Genomic DNA, 9213 nt, shown 5'->3' on the forward strand with positions numbered 1-9213 from the left:
GTGTATCATTTTTTTGTTTTTTGCACATGCCAAAAAATTTAAGATTTTTGCCTAAAAATTTCCAGGTAGCATTTGGATGTGACGAAGAACACATAAAATTTCTGTTATGATTTTTTTGACATTTTAAAAATTATTTTCCATAGGCAGATGCACGTGCATCCAGGAGCCGAATTGCATTTCCGAGATATGTGTTATTTCTTACTATCTTATCCCCTAATAATAAAGCAAATAGTACTTCTCATTGTACGTTATTAAAATTGTCCCAATGTTGTCCTAAATTATCCACTATGCCAACCATAAGTGAAGAGAACGATTTGAATTTTTTTCTCTCAAAGCCATCGTCCACTTCGGTACTTATAAGAGCATCTCTAGCACACCCCATATCATATACCGACCCACAAAATAACCATCAAAATACGGATCGGCACGGAAATGGTGCCCAAGCATACCCCCGCAAACACGTCCGACCCGTAAAAGTTTTTGTGGGGCGCGGTAAAAGTTTACCCTCAACCTTCAGATTCACGGGGTGGGAGGCCGACCCGAGCTCACCCCTATCTGCAACGAGTATTGGCGCGAGGGAAATTTTTGCGCGACCGTTCCCCGCACCCCCTCCTCGGCAGCCATTGCCCCGCCACCGCGCGCACTCATGCATCTTCCCCGACATTCTTCTCCATCATGGAAGCCTCGTAGTCGTCCCACGTTAACATGGAGGTCGCGCACGCGCGATCCCCTTCGGCGGATCTCGTCGCTGGCCATGTCGCCCCGCCGTCGCCCAAGGCACCAACACGCCTGCGTGCAAGCGGCAGGGCAACGTTGTCGTTCAGGGCGGCAATCCCGATGGCCTCGCCGAAAAGGCACGCGCGCCGGCCGCCATCGCTGCTGCGCGATTTGCCCGACCGATGGCAGAGAAGATGAGCAAGGTTTCACGCATGAAGCGGAAGAAGGTTCCTACGAAAAGGCCGGCGCCTTCGTCCACTCCCTCCGCCCCCGCTAGGTGTTCCCCGACGATGCCTTTCAACGGCGTTGCTTCCACCACAGGCGAGGTGTTCAATGAAATGGCCGGAAGGTATGCATCTTCCCTCCCTTGTTCTTGCTTCGCTTTTCGCCATTCTGGTAGCTCGTGACTTGATGTCACTCAATGTAGCGGTGGTTCAAACAATGTCGCTGCCGAGTTCGTGAACTTGTTGGACACCAACGCCGTCGATATCGATCAAGCCCCGATCGCTGGTTTCGATTACAATGAAATGGAGGGTGGCGTGGATGATCACGGTGGTGAATATGAAGTGGAGGAGGTAGATGAGGGGGTGTATCAGCAAGCGCAAGCAAAACAAAAGCGTGAGATCGAAGAACTACACGATCTTGGAAGATCAAATCTTGATCAAGGCTTGGAGTGTGGTGTTTATGGATGCTTGCACGGGTGTGTCTCAAACCTCCAAGAGGTATTAGCAAAGAATCGAAGATCAATACTTCTGATGATGGCCAAGCATCCCAATAGAACAGCACAGACCTTTCGGTCACTGAAAGGTCGTTGGGACGTGATCAAGCCGATTTGTAGTTGTTGGGCAGCTTGCTTGGAACAAGTTTGCAATGCACCTCCAAGTGGAACCGTGGAATCCGACTATATGGGTTCGTTTTCATGTCCCAAGTTGAGCACACCATTTTGCATCATATGAAGTGATTGCAACATTTGACTTTGTTTTAATTGTGTAGGACAAAATTGCCCAACAACGGTACAAAGACATGGAAGCTTCCGAAGGCAAAAAATTTAAACTAGAGCATTGTTGGGATATGCTCAAAAACTGCCACAAGTGGAAATTGATTGACAAAGAATCCCCATCGAAGAAAGGTTCACTTACGAACATGGATGAAGATGAATATGATGATGGCCCAAGAAACTTGAACAAGCCCGACGTTGACAAGAAGACAAAGGAGAAGATCAAGATGGAACACCAAGCATCGAGCTTGCGGGATAAGATATATGCCATGGTGCAATCAAATGAGTTGATGCTAGCGAAGTCTTTGGAGACAAAGATAGAGTTGGCCAAGAAAAAGGCACGAGAGAAGCAAGAGAGATGACAATTGCTGAAGGATATTGAGGAGAGAAGAGCACGTGCCACCGAGAATAAAGCCATGTCCAACCTTCTTGCCGAAGAGAATAGGATCATGACATTGAACCGCAATGACATGGACGTCATCATCAAAGAATGGCATGATATGACAAGGAGAGACACCTTGAAGAGGAGGATGCTTGTGTGTTACAGTACTCATCGGGAATTGGAACCGATTTCGGTGCCAGAGTTGGAATAAGTGTGGGCGATGGATTCTGGGGCAGCGATGACCTCGACGATGCAGAGTGAAGAGCGACCAAGATGTTGACAGGTGTGGTTGTCGCTTTTGCATGAAGTCCTTTTGTGTTTGTCTTATAAAGCTATGCTTTTATTTTGCACGTGAACCATGTTTTATTGTTTGAATTCGAACTCATTTATTGAATCGCTGTCAAATTCGCTTATTGGGGGTTTTCGGTTTGCGGGTCGACGCGGCGACACCCAAGTAGACCCCGCATAGATGACCCGTAAAATAGTATCTTCTGCGAATATCCTTTTTTACGGGGCCTGACTCTGTTTGCGCCCGCACTGGCCCGCAAAACCGTTTTTCCGCGAACTGTAAACGAGTTTTACGGATTGGCTTTATACGAGATCTACTAGAGATGCTGAAAAAACACCACGGCGTGCATGGCGTGGTGGCTAATACGTCTCCATCACATCTATAATTTTTGATTGTTTCATGCCAATATTCTACAACTTTCATATACTTTTGACAAATTTTTATACTATTTTTGGGACTAACATATTGATCCAGTGCCCACTGCCAGTTCCTGTTTGTTGCATGTTTTTGTTTCGCAGAATATCCATACCAAACGAAGTCCAAACGCAATAAAAAACCTACGGTGATTTGTTTTTTGGAATATTTATGATTTTTGGGAAGAAGAATCAACGCGAAATGATGCCTGAGGGGGTCACGAGCCCAGGAGGCGCGCCCTACCCCCCCCCCCCAGGCGCGCCTGGCAGGCTCGTCACCAATCCTAAGGCGGTTGAGGCCCTTCTTTCGCCGCAAGAAAGCTAATATTTGGAAGAAAATCGTGTTAAAAGGACACCTCAATCGGAGTTACGGATCTTCGGGAATTTAAGAAACGGCGAAAGGCCAGAATCTGGGAGCGCGGAAACAGAAGGACACACAGAGAGAGATCCAATCTCGGAGGGGCTCTCGCCCCTCCGCCGCCATGGAGACCATGGACCAGAGGCGAAACCCTTCTCCCATCTAGGGAGGAGGTCAAGGAAGAAGAAGAAGAAGGGGGCTCTCTCCCCCTCTCTCCCGGCGGCGCCGGAACGCTGCCCGGGACATCATCGTGTGACGACGATCTACACCAACACCTCCGTCATCTTCACCAACACCTCCATCACCTTCCCCCATCTATATTCAGCGGTCCACTCTCCTGCAACCCGTTGTACCCTCTACTTGAACATGGTGCTTTATGCTTCATATTATTATCCAATGATGTGTTGCCATCCTATGATGTCTGAGTAGATTTTCGTTGTCCTATCGGCGATTGATGAATTGTTATGATTGGTTTAATTTGCTTGTGGTTATGTTGCTGTCCTTTGGTGCCCATCATATGAGCGTGCGCGTGGATCACACCGTAGGGTTAGTAGTATGTTGATAGGACTATGTATTGGAGGGCAAGGGTGACAGAAGCTTCAGCCTAACATAGAAATTGATGCATACGAGATTGAAGGGGGACCAATATATCTTATTGCTATGGTTGAGTTTTACCTTAATGAAAATTAGTAGTTGCAGATGCTTGCTAATAGTTCCAATCATAAGTGCATAGAATTCCAAGTAAGGGATGACATGCTAGCAGTGGCCTCTCCCACATAAAACTTGATATCAGTCTAGTAACGTAGTCAATTGCTTAGGGACAATTCCGCAACTCCTACCACCACTTTTCCACACTCGTTAAACTAACGAAATTGTTTCTTTATCTTAGCAGCCCCTAGTTTTTATTTACGTGTTCTTTATTTTCTTGCAAACCTATACTATCACACCTACAAAGTACTTCTAGTTTCATACTTGTTCTAGGTAAAGCGAACGTAAAGTGTGCGTAGAGTTGTATCGGTGGTCGATAGAACTTGAGGGAATATTTGTCCTACCATTAGCTCCTCGTTGGGTTCGATACTCTTACTTATCGAGAAAGGCTACAATTGATCCCCTATACTTGTCGGTTATCAAGACCTTTTTCTGGCGCCGTTGCCGGGGAGCAATAGCGCGGGGTGAATATTCTCGTGTGTGCTTGTTTGCTTTATCACTAAGTAGATTTATTTGCTGTTCTAAGTTGTTCTCTATCTTTAGTTATGGATATGGAACACGAAATACCAAAAAATATAGGTGTACTTGCTACTCATGGAGATGGGAAACCTCCTAAAACCCTCGATGCTCGTTATGTGGAAAATATTATGCACTTCTTTAATAATCCTGAGAAAACCCCATTCAATTGTATAATGGGATACACGTTGGATCAACGTGAATACTTTAGGGATTATTGCTACCTCTTGAGCTCGCGTTGGTTTTTCCCTTGAAGAGGAAAGGGTGATGCAGCACAGTAGCAGTAAGTATTTCCCTCAGTTTGAGAACCAAGGTATCAATCCAGTAGGAGAATCAAGCCAAGTGTCCAGAGTACCTGCGCAAACACAAATGAGCTTGCACCCAACGCTATAAAGGGGTTGTCAATCCTTTCAAGATTGATTGCAAAGAGAGATCTGAAGGCGAAAAGTGCAACGAAGTAAAAGTGTAAGGCTGAAAATATGATGTGAAGTAGACCCGGGGGCCATAGTGTTCACTAGAGGCTTCTCTCAAAATAGCAAATATTACAGTGGGTGAACAAATTACTGTCGAGCAATTGATAGAACCGCGCAAAGTCATGACGATATCTAAGGCAATGATCATACATATAGGCATCACGTCCGAGACAAGTAGACCGATACTTTCTGCATCTACTACTATTACTCCACACATCGACCGCTATCCAGCATGCATCTGTTGGAAATATGCCCTAGAGGCAATAATAATTAGTTATTATTATATTTCTTTGTTCATGATAATCGTTTATTATCCATGCTATAATTGTATTGACTGGAAACACAATACTTGTGTGGATACATAGACAAAACACTGTCCCTAGTAAGCCTCTAGTTGACTAGCTTGTTGATCAAAGATGGTCAAGGTTTCCTGGCCATAGGCAAGTGTTGTTACTTGATAACGGGATCACATCATTAGGAGAATCATGTGATGGACTAGACCCAAACTAATAAACGTAGCATGTTGATCGTGTCATTTTGTTGCTACTGTTTTCTGCGTGTCAAGTATTTGTTCCTATGACCATGAGATCATATAACTCACTGACACCGGCGGAATGCTTTGTGTGTATCAAACGTCGCAACGTAACTGGGTGACTATAAAGATGCTCTACAGGTATCTCCGAAGGTGTTCGTTGAGTTAGTATGGATCGAGACTGGGATTTCTCACTCCGTGTGACGGAGAGGTATCTCGGGGCCCACACGGTAATACAACATCACACACAAGCCTTGCAAGCAATGTGACTTAGTGTAAGTTGCGGGATCTTGTATTACGGAACGAGTAAAGAGACTTGCCGGTAAACGAGATTGAAATAGGTATGCGGATACTGACGATCGAATCTCGGGCAAGTAACATACCGAAGGACAAAGGGAATGACATACGGGATTATATGAATCCTTGGCACTGAGGTTCAAACGATAAGATCTTCGTAGAATATGTGGGATCCAATATGGGCATCCAGGTCCCGCTATTGGATATTGACCGAGGAGTCACTCGGGTCATTCCTGCATAGTTCTCGAACCCGCACGGTCTGCACACTTAAGGTTCGACGTTGTTTTATGCGTATTTGAGTTATATGGTTGGTTACTGAATGTTGTTCGTAGTCCCGGGTGAGATCACGGACGTCACGAGGGTTTCCGGAATGGTCCGGAAACGAAGATTGATATATAGGATGACCTCATTTGATTACCGGAAGGTTTTCGGAGTTACCGGGAATGTACCGGGAATGACGAATGGGTTCCGGGTGTTCACCGGGGGGGCAACCCACCCCGGGGAAGCCCATAGGCCTTGGGGGTGGCGCACCAGCCCTTAGTGGGCTGGTGGGACAGACCAAGAAGGCCCTATGCACCATAGGAAGAAAATCAAAGAGAAAAGGAAAAAAAAGAGGAGGTGGGAAAAAGGGGAAGGACTCCTCCTTCCAAACCTAGTTGGATTCGGTTTGGAAGGGGAGGACTTCCCCCCTGGCTCGGCCGGATTTTAGGGCTGATTTGAAAAAACTTTGCCACGGCAGCCCGATCACATATCTCCACGGTTTTACCTCTAGATTGCGTTTCTGCGGAGCTCGAGCGGAGCCCTGCTGAGATTAGATCACCACAAACCTCCGGAGCGCCATCACGCTGTCGGAGAACTCATCTACCTCTCCGTCTCTCTTGCTGGATCAAGAAGGCCGAGATCATTGTCGAGCTGTACGTGTGCTGAACGCGGAGGTGCCGTCCGTTCGGCACTAGATCGTGGGACTGATCGCGGGACGGTTCGCGGGGTGGATCGAGGGACGTGAGGACGTTCCACTACATCAACCGCGTTCACTAACGCTTCTGCTGTGCGATCTACAAGGGTACGTAGATCGAATATCCCCTCTCGTAGATGGACATCACCATGATAGGTCTTCGTGCGCGTAGGAAAATTTTTGTTTCCCATGCGACGTTCACCAACAGTGGCATCATGAGCTAGGTTTATGCGTAGATGTCTTCTCGAGTAGAACACAAAAGTTTTTGTGGGCGGTGATGTGCGTTTTGCTGCCCTCCTTAGTCTTTTCTTGATTCCGCGGTATTGTTGGATCGAAGCGGTCGGACCGACATTACTCGTACGCTTACGAGAGACTGGTTTCATCGCTACGAGTAACTCCGTTGCTCAAAGATGACTGGCGGGTGTCAGTTTCTCCAACTTTAGTTGAATCGGAATTGACCGAGGAGGTCCTTGGATGAGGTTAAATAGCAATTCATATATCTCCGTTGTGGTGTTTACGTAAGTAAGATGCGATCCTACTAGATACCCATGGTCACCACGTAAAACATGCAACAACAAAATTAGAGGACGTCTAACTTGTTTTTGCAGGGTATGCTTGTGATGTGATATGGCCAACGATGTGATGTGATATATTGGATGTATGAGATGATCATGTTGTAATAGTTAATATCGACTTACACGTCGATGGTACGGCAACCGGCAGGAGCCATAGGGTTGTCTTTAAACTAACGTTTGGGCTTGCAGATGCGTTTACTATATTGCTAGGACGTAGCTTTAGTAGTAATAGCATGAGTAGCACGACAACCCCGATGGTGACACGTTGATGGAGATCATGATGATGGAGATCATGGTGTGACGCTGGTGACAAGAAGATCGTGCCGATGCTTTGGTGATGGAGATCAAGAAGCGCATGATGATGGCCATATCATGTCACTTATGAATTGCATGTGATGTTAATCCTCTTTGCACCTTATCTTGCTTAGAATGACGGTAGCATTATGAGGTGATCTCTCACTAAAATTTCAAGACAAAATTGTGTTCTCCCCGACTGTGCACCGTTGCGACAGTTCTTCGTTTCGAGACACCACGTGATGATCGGGTGTGATAGACTCAACGTTCACATACAACGGGTGCAAAACAGTTGCACACGCAGAACACTCGGGTTAAGCTTGACGAGCCTAGCATGTGCAGACATGGCCTCGGAACACATGAGACCAAAAGGTCGAGCATGAATCTTATAGTTGATATGATTAGCATAGAGATGCTTACCACTGAAACTATTCTCGACTCACGTGATGATCGGACTTGAGATAGTGGATTTGGATCATGTACCACTCAAATGACTAGAGAGATGTACTTTTTGAGTGGGAGTTCTTAAGTAATATGATTAATTGAACTAATTGTCATGAACATAGTCTAATGGTCTTTGCGAATTACGATGTAGCTTGCGCTATAGCTCTACTGTTTTTATATGTTCCTAGAGAAAATTTAGTTGAAAGTTGATAGTAGCAAACTTTGAAGAGGATTGTCCTCGTTGCTGCGCAGAAGGCTTATGTCCTTAATGCACCACTCGGTGTGCTGCACCTCGAGCGTCGTCTGTGGATGCTGTGAACATCTGACATACACGTTTCTGATGACTACACGATAGTTCAGTGCAAAATACTTAATGGCTTAGAAGCAAGGCACCGAAGACGTTTTGTAACGTCACGGAACATAATTGATGTTCTAAAGAGATGAAATTGTGATTTCATGCTCGTGCCCTTGTTGAGAGGTACGAGACCTCCGACAAGATTCTTTGTCCACAAAGTAAAGGAGAAAAGATCAATCGTTGAGCGTGTGCTCAGATTGTCTGAGTACGACAATCACTTGAATCAAGTGGGAGTTAATCTTCCAGATGAGATAGTGATGGTTCTCCAAGGTCACTGCCACCAAGCTGTGGGAGCTTCGTGGTGAACTATAACATATCAAGGATAGATACAATGATCCTTGAGTGATTCGCGATGTTTGACACTGCGAAAGTAGAAATCAAGAAGGAGCATCAATAGTTGATGGTTTGTAAAACCACTAAGTTTCAAGAAAGACAAGGGCTAGAAGGGATACTTCGTGAAACGGCAAAACAGTTGATGCACTAATGAAGAGACCCAAGATTAAACCCAAACCCGAGACTAAGTGCTTCTGTAATGAGGGGAACAGTCACTGAGGCGGAGCAACTCTAGATACTTGGTAGATAAGAAGGCTGGCAAAAGTCAAAAGAAGTATATTTGATATACATGATATTGATGTGTACTTTACTAGTACTCCTAGTAGCATGAGGGTATTGGATACCGGTTCGGTTGCTAAGTGATTAGTAACACGAAATGAAAGCTACGGCATAAACGGAGACTAGCTAAAGGCGAGGTGACGATACGTGTTGGAAGTGTTTCCAAGGTTGATATGATCAAACGTCGCACGCTCCCTCTACCATCGGGATTGGTGTTAAACCTAAATAATTGTTATTTGGTGCTTGCGTTAAGCATGAACATGTTTGGATCGTGTTTATTGCAATACGATTATTCA

The sequence above is a fragment of the Hordeum vulgare genome, chromosome 2H (assembly GCF_904849725.1).
Source record: "Hordeum vulgare subsp. vulgare chromosome 2H, MorexV3_pseudomolecules_assembly, whole genome shotgun sequence".
Lineage (NCBI taxonomy): Eukaryota > Viridiplantae > Streptophyta > Magnoliopsida > Poales > Poaceae > Hordeum > Hordeum vulgare.